We start from the raw sequence: 15,557 nt of genomic DNA, 5'->3' as shown, positions 1-15,557 counted from the left end.
CTCAATAAAAGTATAATACACCTGCATTGAGTGAGAGCGTGCCCATGTAGTCAGCATATGACAGCATGTATGCAAATCACATACTTGTGATCACTCGCCTGCAAACTTGGATAAACTAAAGCCAGAAAACCCCCACCATTAAAAGACTATCCCTGTGTACATCTATCCCAGCACCAATGAAGTTGTAGATCCTAATGTGTGATCCTAGCGCTGTGTCTATATATTATATATATAATATACCGTATATATAATTTCTTACATTGGTTTTTAATTTGAAGTAGTCAGTTTGTGAAATAACCAACCAGTTAGTAATGTTTGTACAGCTCAGCGCTTACCAACTAAGGAGCAGAATTGCTCACGTCTGTCGTTTGTTACTTTATTATTTCCCTTTGTATTTCTTCTTCGGGTTCAGACTTATTTATTATCCCGCTCCACAATGCAGCTGCAGTACAATACCGCAGATTCTCTGGACACTTTGTGTAAATGACTGTATGCTGTTTTCCAAGCAGTTATTCAGAATTAGAAACCTTTGTATTCAAGGCTGTGCAATACATCATCTGCTTGAGGATTAATATCACAGATGGAAGAAAAGCGTTGAGAGATCCAGTTTACATTGCCTGGCTCGCTGTGGGCTCGCTAGATTTACACTGTAGTTTTGTTATGATTTATCTGTATAAGGTAATAAAATGGATATCATGATCTGTTGCAAGAAGCACAAGTTTGATACATTATCACCAGGGCATGTGCTACATGCTAATTATAGCTGGAAGGATTGGTTATAGGGGACCTGTTAGGAGAAAATGTTAAAGGGATTGTCCAGGATTAGCCATACAGCACCACAACTGTGCACAGGTTATCTGTGGTATTGCAGCTCATCCCCCAATCCGTTTAATTAGATGGAGTTTAGAAATGTCCGAAAACCTATAGACATTTTTTTTTGCTATAATTTAAGCCATTTTTTTATTTGTCAACAAACGTCATTGCCAAAATCAATAGAAAACTTACAATGGAAGTTCTGCTCCTGTGAAAACTCCTGCATATTTGGTGTCTGTAACTATTGTAATGTTTCCCCCCTTCTTCTCCACTCATCTACATTACCGTACTGTAATTAGCTCGTACATTTATTTTGGCTGGGTGTAATTGGTAATATTTCCTGCATGATGTTTATTTTTCCCTGTTGTAAAATGTGATGACTCATTTCTGAGTTGTAATCTTGAATGCAAATATATAGCAGGGTGTGTCGTGCTTGGACATCTTAAGGCCCCCGTACACATTAAAGTCAGCCAAACCCGCCAATATCTAATGAGTATAGCAGTCTCCCACCCCTGCCCTACCAGATGATGTCAGGGAGATGAAGCTCAGCAGATAAGCTGCGGCCAGCGGTACCTCACAGCGGCTTTCTCCGCCACCATGTTGAAAGCCCATGACACCGACACTTCTGGCATCGGTTCCTCTCCTAGAACAATGACCTGGTCAGGTTGAAATTCCGTAAGCCAGATCCTTCTTTTGTCTGACATGTTGGCGAGTCAGGATACCTCCATAAATATTAATAGACACATGTACCTCAGTGACATATTTATGTCATTAATAGGGCTATAAATAACCCATCGAGGATAGAAAATAGGTACCCAGTCAAAAGTTATAGAGAGAGAGAGAGAGAAACAAGAGCAACTAGGTACAATTAATAAAAGTATGTTTTATTGGAAGTTCAAAAATGTACCAAGTAACCACAAATCACCACACAAAATACAATAAAATGAAACATACTCAGAAAGAAAACAGAAGAGCCAAGGGGCCACTATTTACAACTGCCCGATTGTGCATAATTATCCATAATCATCTAAAGTGCTTGTGCAATAATATATAGCGGTGGCAAGAAAATCCCTTTCACAAAAGATGTCAGAATAACTGCATCCAATTGAAATCCTAAAGGGAGAGAGGACTTACCGCAGGCAGAAGCAAGAGGACCCCAGGCCAGGGGTCATCTAACACCCGACTTGGAGTCCTCTTGCTTCTGCCTGCGGTAAGTCCTCTCTCTCTCCCTTTAGAATTTCAATTGGATGCAGTTTTTCTGACATCTTTTGTGAAAGGGGTTTTCTTGCCACCGCTATATACTATTGCACAAGCACTTTGTGCATAATTATCCATAATCCTCTAATCGGGCAGTTGCAATTAGTAGCCCCTTGGCTCTCCTGTTTTCTTTCTGTGTATGTTTCATTTTATTGTATTTTGTGTGGTGATTTGTGGTTACTTGGTACATTTTTGAACTTTCAATAAAACATACTTTTGTTAATTGTACCTGGTTGCTCTTGTATCTATCTATCTATCTATCTATCTATCTATCTATCTATCTATCTATCTATCTATCTATCTATCTATCTATCTATCTATCTATCTATCCCGTTAATGGCTGGCTGAGTCCACATTCCTCTGATATCTGGCCACCACAAAGGCCGCTGGATGTCATGACGGTAATAATGGTCAGTCGTTTTGCTGCTAGGGGACGTATTTGTTCATGATGTACACATCTTGCTCTGCTACAGCGCCTCTGTATGGATGTGTACGTATTTGTTAAATATTCATTCTGCCATTTTTTTTTAATGCTTATTTATTGATCCTATTATCCTAGTAAACCCAGTCCATATCAGTAGGTGCACACAACCGTATTCTCTCCATCCGAGAAGATAAACGTCCAATTAGACTGATCAAAGTTTGGTCTGAGTAGCATCAGGTTTTTTTGGAAGTGGAGAGGGGGGAAAAAAATAAACATGTCTTCACCCACCATTCTGTCAGTCCGTGAAAATCATTAGTGCGGTCTGATATTTTTCTCAGACCCGTTGACCTGCATTGTTGATTTCCCCCCCCCCCCCTCAGACCACTGTTTCAGGAAAAAGTTGGACAAAGCCCCATAAACCTCGTAATGATCATATTCTGTCAGTGGAAACCACAGATAACACTCGTCCAATATGATCGGCCGTGTGCACGAGCCCTTAGTCAATATATCTAGAGAACCTGAATAAGGGCAGTGCTCGAAGAATCCTCTCTCTTGTGAGGAGGGCCCGGCGCCTCCTGTAATGCTGAACCGTTGCCTGTACATGTCCCTGCTGATTGAGAAGTGCTGCGGAATATGTTGGAACTGTAAAAATAATGTTATTAAAGTGATATAAAAATGTGAGGTCTGCCCTTCTCCGGCTTCCGAAGTAGAGGAAGCGTCCTCGTAACCAGCAGCCCTTATTAGCAGAACCCTACAAGCTGCAAATGTGGCCGAACTTGGCGTAAAGGAAAACCGTTCTCCAAGGGGGAGTTTGGTCTCCCAAGGCAATCTGTAAATTGGTTTTCTGCGTAGCACATGTTAGCAGGGAATTACTGTCCCGGAGTGCTCAGCAGCACATTGCTCTGCCATGAAGGAAGGATTAACACCAGTCAGTTGCTAGGCTTTCAGTCTGAATGCTTCATTTCTAGTGGTAGACGTCCTCCTTTTAGACAGATTTTCACCGAAATTGGCCATCAGCTGCTGTGGCGAGCAGGCCTGCACCTCGAGAGCGTGTAATAGCATTTATTTCTATAGCTGCGCTCATCACTGTGCCATTGTGGCCACACATGTGACTGGGTGGCTAGGTATATTTCAGGATGACTACCATCCCTGCACTTCATAGCAGCAGATGCCCCAGGCTTAGCATGAAATTGTATTAATAAGAAAATGACATTGGGGCCACAAGTGATTGTTGCTGGCAGAGGAAGGTGAGGTAAGCTGGAGGTCAGGCGGGGAGATGGACTGCCGCCTTGTCATCCACATAATCCAGCGCTGCAGATTGCATCCTATAAATGAAATCTCATAGCTGGACGGTCTCTTCTTTTCCCCCCTATAATATTGGACCATTTGATACGTCCATACAAATCTGACAACCGGCTTAAATCTGTTCACATCAATAACCTCCCATTCGATTTCTTATCAGCTTTTGCATGATTTCTGGCCCTAATCCGTCTATCAAAACTGAAAGGTGCGCAAAAAGAGAGGGCACTATGCGTCAAGACTGTGCGCACAATCACGGCTTCAGAACTGCATTGTTTCACGCTGCGGAGAGGTGAATAGGATTTTCTCAACAGTGGGATATATAATTTTTAACATTTTAATACACGTCCTTGACTTGTTCTTGCGTTATTGCAGCCTGTGTAATTGGTAAATAATTGTGGCTTTTAAATAGCGAGCACTAGTCACATTGTGCACCTCTGCCCTCCGCTGCTCCCCCCATTGCGCTCTGAAATGAGTTGGATAAATCCCGTGAAGGATGACAAATTTGTACCATGCTATTAACTCTGCTTAATGCTAGATTTCATAGTGTAACATCTCAACCCGCATGTCCCTGCATCGGGCTCCATAATCGAAGAGAAAGAGACGCCCTGGCTCAATTTGAACATCCAATCTCATCCTCATTTCAGACAGAATTACTCTCCGTTCTGCCTCGCTGCCTTTTGCATCCTGAGGTAAATAAAGATCTTTTTTTTTTTTCCTTCCAAGAAAATAGTCAGGATGCCCAAGCCGCATTACCGAAGACCGGATTTAATTAAAATCTTTATAAAACAAAAAGCGTCTCCCCTCTGTCTGTCAGACAGTGTTACCCCAGAGATGTCCAGCTGCTGGAAATGTGAAATATGTGCTTTGTTTTTAATTTACAATAGCACTCCTTCTATCCCTCCTTCCCCAAATCCCTACCCTCTTTATGTAACCCACAGACTGGGTAATATCATGAACCATTAAAACGAACATCTGCAGCTGTTCAATGGCTGTAGCCTTGTTTGCAGTCTTTCCCATAGACCCTTCAGTACTTGGCGAGCCATCAAGATCAGCAGGGTGATGTTCCAAAGTTCTAGAACTGTTCTTTTTTTTTTTTCTTTCCTTTCTTTTTCTCTACATCATGCTGCTCTCAGATGAGGCAGCAAAATCCTGGTGAGACACTGATTCCAGTGATGTATCACTTAATTTACTGGGTTCAGCAGTTGTAATACAATCAGAGTTTTTAGATATAGCATGTAGCAGAGCTGAGTAAGCTAACCCTGCCCACACTCCTGATTAGCAGCTTTCTGTGTACATTGTAAATTGTTATTTAGCTCCTAATCTGTGCTTGGTGCAAAGTTGGACCATGATGCACGTGAGCTGTGGTCTTACAGGGTTAATCTCCTGATCCCTCATTGTGTTGAAACAGCACACAGCCTAATAAATGACAATCGCTGAAATCATTGTCTCGGCCCCTGCTTCATTCTGCCCTATGATTAAATAGCTAAAACCTGCTGGCAGATTCTCTTTAAATGAAGCCAAACCTTGCCTGCCATTTAAAAGATAATTGAAAAAATTGGAGTCCAGCTCAACAGGACTGGATTTTCCTTTTTATTTTTATTTTTCAAAAGAAAATATGGTGCATACAAAAGAAAAATTTACATGGTCGACATGACCCAGTCGACGCATTTCGACTGCCCTAGGACTTTCATCCTTGATGTGAGGCCAGGCCAAGTGTCTGAGGCCCAGGAGGATGAGCATAGAGCAACTGGGTGAGCTGGAATCAAGTTTCTATAACTGCCATTTTGAAGCCTGCACTTGGCTCTTTTTGTCAGTGTGACCAATGGGTTCCGCTTTGTGCCCGAATTCGCATACATTTCCTAGAAGAAGCCACATAATGGGTTCTCATTCAGACTGTCCCTTTTTATTTAATTTATAGCTGGCAGCAATCTGTGAGCCACGCACATTTCTGATGAGCTTGTAAGATTTTGCAGCTTTGTGCTTTTTCTCTTTTGATTTTGAAGTTGCGCGATGTTTTAGTAGCCTCAGAAAACTGTCAAACTTTCCTGGCACAGCGTCGGGAGGAGACTTCATTTACGCAGCATGGCTAATGAGATGTTTTACATCTGAGAGCAGGAGATGATTTACTGCTTGTCCCATCACCATTCACAGTGCGCGTAGTAGTGCCTGACTGGAGTAGTTAATGTGCAAGGACATCTACAAGCGCCACGTATGAGGCATATGCAGCTCGTTGGAGATTTTTATCAAATGTGAATATATTGAAGGATTTAGTCTCCTTGAGGCCTTTTATAGGGGGTTATTATCGTCAAAGAAAAAATTAAAAATTAAAAATCTATATATAGACTATCACTTTCTCAGCTTATACAACAGCTGTAGATATTCAGTCGTCAATGACTGAAAACTAGACCACAATAATATATAATTGTGGTCTAGATTTCAGTCATTGGAGACTGTGAATATCTACAGCTGTTGTATGAGCTGAAAGTGATCGTCCAGAGTTGCCTAGATCTTTTATAAGTAGGACATTGAGTGATACATCCCGTTGGGTAAACGGGCGTATATTAGCTGTAATAAGGCAAGACCAAGGAATAGTGAAAAACAAGCAATCTAAAAAACCATAGAATTTATTTTCATTTTCATTTATTTTCACTTGACAGTCAGCCCTTTTTTTGTTTTTATGTTCACTTGTATAATGCCCCTTAAACCTCCCGCATCATACAAATTAAACGGCTGTTGGCTGAACAATGGTTCTCTATTTTGTTTGGCTACTAAGACTGCTTTCACACATCAGCTTTTTGCCGTCAGGCACAATCCGGCGAATTTTTAAAAAACGTGTCCGGCAAAAGTTGCCGCCACATCCGTTTTTTTCACATAGACTTGTATTAGCGCCAGATTGCGACGGATGGCCTCACATTTCACCCGTTTTTTTGCCGGATCCGTAGAAAATCCATTTTCCGGAGAAAACGTACCTAGGAACTTTTTTTTTTGTCTGTTGAAAAAACGGACAGCTACGGATCTGGCGAAAAACTGGTGAAACATGAGGTCAAATGATAGAATCCGGCAACGGATTCCATTTTTTTAAACAAATCATGCATTTTCCATTCTGGAGTCTTTTTTTTCTTTCTTTCTTTTTTTTTCTTTCTTCTCATCAGTTTTTTACAATTTCCGACTGATCCGTTTTTTTTTTTGTTTGTTTGTTTTTTCAAAATTCGCCGGACTGTGCCTGACAACAAAAAACTGACGTATCAAAGCAGCTGACCTCTCTACCATATGCAGGGGCACCAAGTGCTTCTGTATTCTTTATCAGAAAGCTGCTGCCAGACATCTCTGGCGGCGACTTTGGAAAGATAAAAGGATTGTCAGTACGATGCTTAAAGGGGCTTCCCCACAAACAAAAGTTAATGTTACTCAATAGATCTTGGAATAATTAATCAATCCTAAATAGAATTCGTGCATACCACTTCAGCCAATCTACTATATAATTGTCTAAGGGGTACTTCCGTCTGTCTGTCCTTCTGTCTGTCACGGATATTCATTGGTCACGGCCTCTGGCTGTCATGGAATCCAAGTCGCTGATTGGTCTCGCCAGCTGCCTGTCATGGCTGCTGCGACCAATCAGCGACGGCCACAGACCGATTAGTCCCTCCCTACTCCCCTGCAGTCACTGCCCGGCGCCCGCTCCATACTCCCCGCAGTCACGGCTCACACAGGGTTAATGCCAGCGGTAACGGACCGCGTTATGCCGCGGGTAACTCACTCCGTTACCGCCGCTATTAACCCTGCCACCAAGTTTTTACTATTGATGCTGCCTATGCAGCGTCAATAGTAAAACATCTAATGTTAAAAATAATAAAAAAAAAAAATCATTATACTCACCTTCCGCCGCCTTTCCCGCTCCTTGCGACGCTCCGGTGACCGCTCCATGCAAGCGGCACGTTCCGGTGGCAAGGATGGTATGCGAGAAGGACCTTCCATGACGTCACGGTCATGTGACTGCGACGTCATCACATGTCCTGCGCGAGAAGGACCTGCAATGATGTTACGGTCATGTGACCGCAACGTCATCACACCCTGGGACCAGAAGCTGCCGCCTGCACCGAACACAGGCGACAGAACTACAAGGGGCCCTCGAAAGGTATATGTTTATTTTTTATTTTTTAACCTGTGACATACGTGGCTGGGCAATATACTACGTAGCTGGACAATATACTACACGACAGGGCAATATACTACGTGGCTCTGTGCTGTATACTACGTCGCTGTGCAATATACTACGTGGCTCTGTGCTGTATACTACATCACTGTGCAATATACTACGTGGCTCTGCTGTATAGTACGTAACTGGGCAATATACTACGTGGCTGGGCAATATACCGTACTACGTGGCTGGGCAATATACTACGTGGCTGGGCAATATACTACGTGACTCTGCTGTATACTACGTCGCTGTGCAATATACTACGTGGCTCTGTGCTGTATACTACGTCACTGGGCAATATACTACGTGGGCTGTGCAATATACTACGTGGACATGCATATTCTAGAATACCCGATGCGTTAGAATCGGGCCACCATCTAGTATATGTATAAACACAACCTGGATGCACTCAAATATCAAGGACAAAGTATATTGTTGAAAATTTATTTTCATCAATAGATCTGGGAATAATAATAATTTCCACAATTGGATGTGTTTAATAAAAATGTTCCTGTGCTGAGATCTTATAGATGTGCCCCTGCTGTGTACTGTGTAATGGCTGTGTCTGACCATGCAGGAATATGATCTGATCATGCCACAGCTTCTGGGCAGGGGAGGAAGAAAGAGTATACAGACAGGACAGCAGAGGATCACAGCTGATTCTTTCTTTGAAGTAACACATTGTTTTTGTGAGGTAGAACATTTTCCTGCCTGTTTTTAAACAATCAGCTGTGATCCCTTGCTGTTTTGTCTGTATACTTTCTTCCTCCCCTGCCCAGGAGATGTGGTATGATCAGACCATGTTCATGTACGGTCAGACACAGACATTACACAGCACACATCAAAAGCACATTTATAAGGTTCTCAGCACAGGAAGATTTTATTTAAACACATCCAATTGTGGAAATTATTATTATTCCCAGATCTATTGATTAAAATAAATTTTCAACAATCTACTTTGTCCTTGAGGTTTGTGTGCGTCCAGGTTGTGTTTATACATATATTGGCTGAAGTGGTATGCACTAATTGTATTTAGGATTAAGTAATTATTCCAAGATCTATTGATTAAAATCAACTTTTATTTTGTGGGAAAACCCCTTCAACAGTCCCGACAAATCAATTGTTCCCATATACATTAGACTGTCAGGCTGAACTTGTAGTTATCAGCGGGGTAGGCTGAAATGAGTCTGTGTATGGCGGGGTGGTTAGACTCTTAACTTCCCTCAACTGGATAGAAAAAAATGTTATGAACAAAATGTATTGTGTGGACACTTGTGCTGGGGTTACTAGATTGTCGGACAGGATTATGTGCCTATTAGTGATGAGCGAATATACTTGTTACTAGAGATTTCCCGAGCACGCTCGGGTGTCCTCCAAGTATTTTTTAGTGCTCGGAGATTTAGTTTTTATCGCCTCAGCTGAATGATTTACAGCTATTAGCCAGCATAAGTACATGTGGGGGTTGCCTGGTTGCTAGGGAATCCCCACATGTAATGAAGCAGGCTAGTAGCTGTAAATCATCCAGCTGCGGCAAAAAAAACTAAATCTCTGAGCACTAAAAAATACTCGGAGGTCACCCGAGCGTGCTCGGGAAATCTCGAGTAACGAGTATATTCGCTCATCACTAGTGCCTATACTTGGAAGGAAGATTTTGTCTCATTGTTAATGATTATTTCATTATTTCAAACAATAAATGTAATGGAGACCTTATTTTGTGGCACTTACTAATATATAAGTATTTCAGGTTTTTCTTCTGCACTTGTTAGTCACTTTCCTCACTTACTGCACAGCTCTCCTGACCACAGTATGACTGCTGATGAATAAGTATTTGACCAGACCAGGTCATCACCATCTTCCATTTGGACAAATGGCTTTTGCATGTGAAGTGTTTTTCATCCGCCTTCACAAATTGAAAAACCTTTTACATGGGATGTCAGATCGCAATGCACAGGCCGGCCACACATCTCTTGACCCAAGCGTGATGGCTTCTTCTATTTCAATTTATTATGGACATCTGAAGCCTCCTTAACAAGGAAATATTAGTAATCGTCACAATCATGTCCCCAACACATTTGGTAAAATAAGCATAAAGTGGTGACCTCCCCCTTAACAAAATCTGGAGCTGCCATGTGCCTGGATATGTGGGGGTTTTCCTAAAATATAATCTTTTTGTAGAGAAATAGACTGATGGATTCTACTGCACAATAGATATATCACCTGAAGGACATAAGTGAAATGATGAACAAAACTGAACATTTTCTGGTGGAGCTGACGTTCGACTGCAAGTAAACAAGTGCACAATGTAACAATACATGATAGAGGAGCGGCAACATTGTAGCTGTCATCATCTGGTATACAATAAACCCAGTGACGCAGTTATTGATACATTTATCATCCGGACGTCTAGTCCCAGGACTGCCGAGCTCACAAGTAATATATAGTCATCCGTTTTTTTTTTATATTTATTTATTTTATATTCTTGTGTAGTTCTGCAGTATTTTTTTGAAGTCCGCTATGGTGTTTGCATACTTACCAACATTTTAACTCTGAACCCATGTAGCATTTTAAGCTTTTTCCCATGAACGTCCCCCAAATTATAAAAGTCCCTTCAATGCCAGATTAAGGCTAACTCCCCCTGTCTGTGCCATTTAACTGAATTTGTGCTTAGACATTCTCCCACTTGAATGTTTAGACGTCCATTCACCGAGCACATCAGCATATCTTTTATTTTCTGGGACAGGAGAGCATAGTAGTGCCTTCTTATAGATTGGGCCCCTGCGGTGGAGGGATGTCATGGGATCCATCCAGATTGTGGCCCCTGTTGAGTGTCTGAGTCGGCTGTTGGATGTTTACCGATCTTGGTTGTGGGTTGAACTAATGTGATGATGGCGGTGTATGATTGTAGAAGGCATCGCACAAAGGGCCAGAAGCCTGAGCGGATCCTTTTTCCTGGCTGTTAATATTTCCTCTCGGCTCTTGAGTAGAGGGTTGGTCCTATGTATGTTCCCCCCCACCCCACTACATTGTCCTTATAGACAGCTGCAAGAACTGACTGGAGCTTTTTACTTGATTAGTTATTACAGTTTTATGTAGTTCTTTAAGCTGGTTAACCCTTGTAGATTAGGTCTGTTGCCATTTGGAGCCTTTCACAAACTGAATAATAGAAGAAACGAGGATAAACCCAATGGAAATGAAAATAGCTTCTGTTGCTGAAGATGAAATGGCTGCAAAACAGCAGTATGTGGGGCAGTTAACCCCTGCTTCTGTCACCCAGAAAGAGCATGGCTGCTAATGAGCACTTTCAGATAGAAATAAGTGCTGTGCTGTGCTCCCATGGAGCTGCTCTGCTAATGTGGATGCGGTTGGCATTAAGCTAAATTGTGCGAACACGGCCACAAATCTTTTTAAACTGCAGAACTGGAGATCTCTTGATTTATTCCTCATTTCCATCTTGCCTAATCACGAGCTGTGTAATTTCCAGGTTTGTCTTACTTTGCGTGTGAAGTATGGAGACATGACTGTTGCTAATGGCCGTTTGCTGTTGTGTAAGGCTCTCCCCGTGGTGCCATATGTATGCTGACAATAGATTTATCAACATAGGCAACGTTTGTGGCTGTTCTTCTTGCTGTGATTCAAATGTTAGGCAACGTGACTTTATTTTCTGCTCTCTAAAAGCTAAAGCAATACCCCTGTCCTCTTACTCTGTGATTCATTGGTCTGTACTGGAGATCTGCAACGTCAATGTTTTTTGGTGTTGTTGTTTTTGTTTTTTTTTAATATTCTACAGGAATGGCACTGTAGTCGGTTCTTCAAATTGGTGATCAAATGGGCTGTAGATTGCAACATAAGCAACGCAAAAAGACCTATAAATTATAAATCTCTGGTGCTGGTGGGGTTCACAGGTTTGTAAGTTAACGGGGTCTTGTGTTTCAGCTCAAGTTACACGATCAGGAAAGTTTATTCAAGTACCTTCAGAGACCTATCCATTTTTAAATAACGGCTGAATTGTTTCTGAAAGACATTAAAAGAAATAGAACAAAAAAGAAAAGCCAGTATGGCCTTATTCAGTGCTTCATACTTGTATTGTGACAGAATGCTGACTTTTGAATGTCATGTCCTGCTCAGATCTATTTTGTGCCCTGCTCAGATCTATTTTGTGCCCTGCTCAGATCTATGTCGTGCCCTGCTCAGATCTATGTCGTGCCCTGCTCAGATCTATGTCGTGCCCTGCTCAGATCTATGTCGTGCCCTGCTCAGATCTATGTCGTGCCCTGCTCAGATCTATGTCGTGCCCTGCTCAGATCTATGTCGTGCCCTGCTCAGATCTATGTCGTGCCCTGCTCAGATCTATGTCGTGCCCTGCTCTGATCTATGTCGTGCCCTGCTCTGATCTATGTCGTGCCCTGCTCTGATCTATGTCGTGCCCTGCTCAGATCTATGTCGTGCCCTGCTCAGATCTATGTCGTGCCCTGCTCAGATCTATGTCGTGCCCTGCTCAGATCTATGTCGTGCCCTGCTCAGATCTATGTCGTGCCCTGCTCAGATCTATGTCGTGCCCTGCTCAGATCTATGTCGTGCCCTGCTCAGATCTATGTCGTGCCCTGCTCAGATCTATGTCGTGCCCTGCTCAGATCTATGTCGTGCCCTGCTCAGATCTATGTCGTGCCCTGCTCAGATCTATGTCGTGCCCTGCTCAGATCTATGTCGTGCCCTGCTCTGATCTATGTCGTGCCCTGCTCTGATCTATGTCGTGCCCTGCTCTGATCTATGTCGTGCCCTGCTCTGATCTATGTCGTGCCCTGCTCTGATCTATGTCGTGCCCTGCTCTGATCTATGTCGTGCCCTGCTCAGATCTATGTCGTGCCCTGCTCAGATCTATGTCGTGCCCTGCTCTGATCTATGTCGTGCCCTGCTCTGATCTATGTCGTGCCCTGCTCTGATCTATGTCGTGCCCTGCTCTGATCTATGTCGTGCCCTGCTCTGATCTATGTCGTGCCCTGCTCGCATCTAATTTGCAGTCATTACTCACCCATTGAAGTGCATGGGTCTGGATAAAAAAACACTGCACAAATGCATGGCATTTTAGTGCCGTCCATTTTTTCAGACTAGTTGTTAAGCCAAGTGAGTTTTCTCTGAATATTTTTTTTTTCTTTTTTTGGACCTTCAGACAGACTTCAGATAAAAGCTCTTGTGGAGACTCAACATGGGGTCAAACAGTGTGAAACCGGCCTAATTCTGATACATGCATAAAAGCTGTGTTAAGGGATGAACCCACAGATGCTATGGAGCGTAAGAAAACCATTTACAAATCAGGAAATGTTTGCATTTGCCATAGACTTAATTTATCTTCATTGCAAACAATATCTTCTGCAAAACTATAGTAAAATTCATGACCTGGAAGGTCATTATGGCTCTGAAAACCCACAAGTCCTAACGTGTGTGCTGGTAATTTTCTACTTTGTGAGAATGTGAGTTTATTTATCCTTCTTTACTAAAACCCTGTACACTTCTTTATTTTTTTTTTAAAGATCTGTTGACCCCATCAAACTCCTTTTTGATGCGTGTGCCATATTGGTAGAAATTGTGAGACATTTAAAATGCCTTTTAAAGGAAACCACAAGCAGATTGCTGGCTTCTTTCAGTAAAGTCCTTTACCTTTTTGGCTTCTGCGTAGTAAAGCGACAGTGATGGGATTGATGTAAATCTATGTATTATATGGGTTGTAACACTTATCGGCAGATCTCATTTGCAGTCAGTGCTAGTATAAAAGCTAAAGTCAACTTCTCACATGGATTTATTCCATTAATGGTCTTACTTTTATCAGTTCGGATCAATAGTATTTAAGTAGAATTTTAGTGATAATCATATAGTACTTAAAAGAAAACAAACAATTTATTAATAAATATTCTTAAAAAACCACCAACCTGTGGTTACACCGAAAAAAACACAACAAACACACCGTGAAAAACTAGTGTGGGGAACTGTGCATACCCTGTTTTACGTCTATGCTGAGAACTGCCTAGCTGCGGGGGTTGGCGCCCTATGGGATGCGTATTGGCGCCCCCGCTCCGCGTTGGCGGTCCCTGGGATACCCTAATCTATCTGTTGGGATGGTATCATAAAGCATCGAGACGCATGGCATTGAATCGAGCCTCCTGATGAGCCAGAGAGGCGAAACGCGTTGAGGCTATACAGGCATAAGGCGGACGGCATTTTACATTGCGATAAGTATAAATCTTGTCTTTATTAATGTATGACATTCCTGACGGAATGTGAGAGTAAGACATTGGCTATAGTTTGTTTCCCACGGTTATTGAATGGTATCAAAGCTTTGTTGCCGTCTTGGGGAATTATTTATTAGAAAGCCGCTTTAATATCACTCCTACGTGGAGAAAATAGGCTAAGCCATCTCGCAGTTGCCGTCAACAGCCTTTTTCATGTTCTCTGTTTTGTTTTTAATTCACGGTGTGGGGTATAGGACTCCCTAGTTATAGGATTGGTCTATGTTTATCCCTCAGGGGACCTTCAGCTTATCAATGTGTGGGTAGAGGGGCCCAATGGATACATTAGGGTATCCCAGGGACAGCCAACGCTGCTAGGCAGTTCTCAGCATAGACGTAAAACAGGGTATGCACAGTTCCCCACACTAGTTTTTCACAGTGTTTGTTGTGTTTTTTTTGGTGTAACCACAGGTTGGTGGTTTTTTAAGAATATTTATTAATAAATTGTTTGTTTTCCATTAATGGTCTATTAAACTGTTTGATGTGGGCACCATGGATTGTAATTGTGTGACCACATAATTGGCCACTTCTGGTTTCTCATACTATAGGATTTCCCTAATTACCCACATTATCCCCAATGAATACATCCTCATGTATCCTTCAGAAGATGTGTAGGAAATGTAGATACAATGACTTTACATTTTGCATGAAATGTACAGTGTTTCCTGACCCTTTTGAAAGTGTAATCCAATCTTTATCGTAGACCATAGCCGCACTACTTGTGAACAAACACTTCTCTCAATAAAATAAAAGGAGATTTTTAAACCCAATTACGGTAATTGCCTGTCTTTCAAAGACCCATCCAATAATGTATTTTATTAGAACCTAGAGCCAAAAGGTGCCAAACATGGTGTAATCCTAGAGTTAAATTGATTCTTGTCAGCACAGAATGACTGTTCAGGCCCTCTGTGCTTCACGGAGGGACCAATCATTTATATACACCTTCCCACCTGCTTGATTTCCATCTATCTCCATCCTTCTCTGGCTCTATGATGTCACAGCAGTCAATCAGAGGGGGTTGGAGATAGAGCTGGTGGAAAGATGTGTGTGTGTGTGTGTGTGTGTGTGTGTGTGTGTGTGTGTGTATAAATGGCTGACCCCCACCATGATGCTCCCAGTGGCGGGACTTGGTTTGAACAGTCATTCTGTGCTGACAGTCCCTCTAACTTGTTGACTAGAACAGGTTGGTGATTTTTTCAGTGTATTCTAAGAGTGAGCTGCAATACCACACACAGCCACTAGGAAATGTAAGACACTATGGCTGGTAAGCAAAAAAGCGCCA

At 42.2% G+C, this 15,557-nt stretch overlaps 1 protein-coding gene across 3 annotated transcripts in view; it reads left to right on the top strand.

The window, feature by feature from the left end:
• FURIN (furin, paired basic amino acid cleaving enzyme) overlaps positions 1–15,557 on the top strand; it is a 297,012-nt gene that overhangs the window by 126,101 nt on the left and 155,354 nt on the right. Inside the window, exon 1 of one of the 3 annotated variants that reach the window (XM_077263563.1) lies at positions 15,338–15,458. The exons of the other annotated variants lie outside the window; for them this stretch is intronic. The gene's annotated coding sequence lies outside the window, so the exon portion shown is untranslated. Of the gene's footprint in view, positions 1–15,337; positions 15,459–15,557 lie in introns of those variants that run through there. 3 annotated transcript variants of the gene reach the window in all.

The sequence above is a fragment of the Ranitomeya variabilis genome, chromosome 5 (assembly GCF_051348905.1).
Source record: "Ranitomeya variabilis isolate aRanVar5 chromosome 5, aRanVar5.hap1, whole genome shotgun sequence".
NCBI classification, from domain to species: domain Eukaryota; kingdom Metazoa; phylum Chordata; class Amphibia; order Anura; family Dendrobatidae; genus Ranitomeya; species Ranitomeya variabilis.
This window is presented reverse-complemented; position numbering and strand designations above follow the sequence as displayed.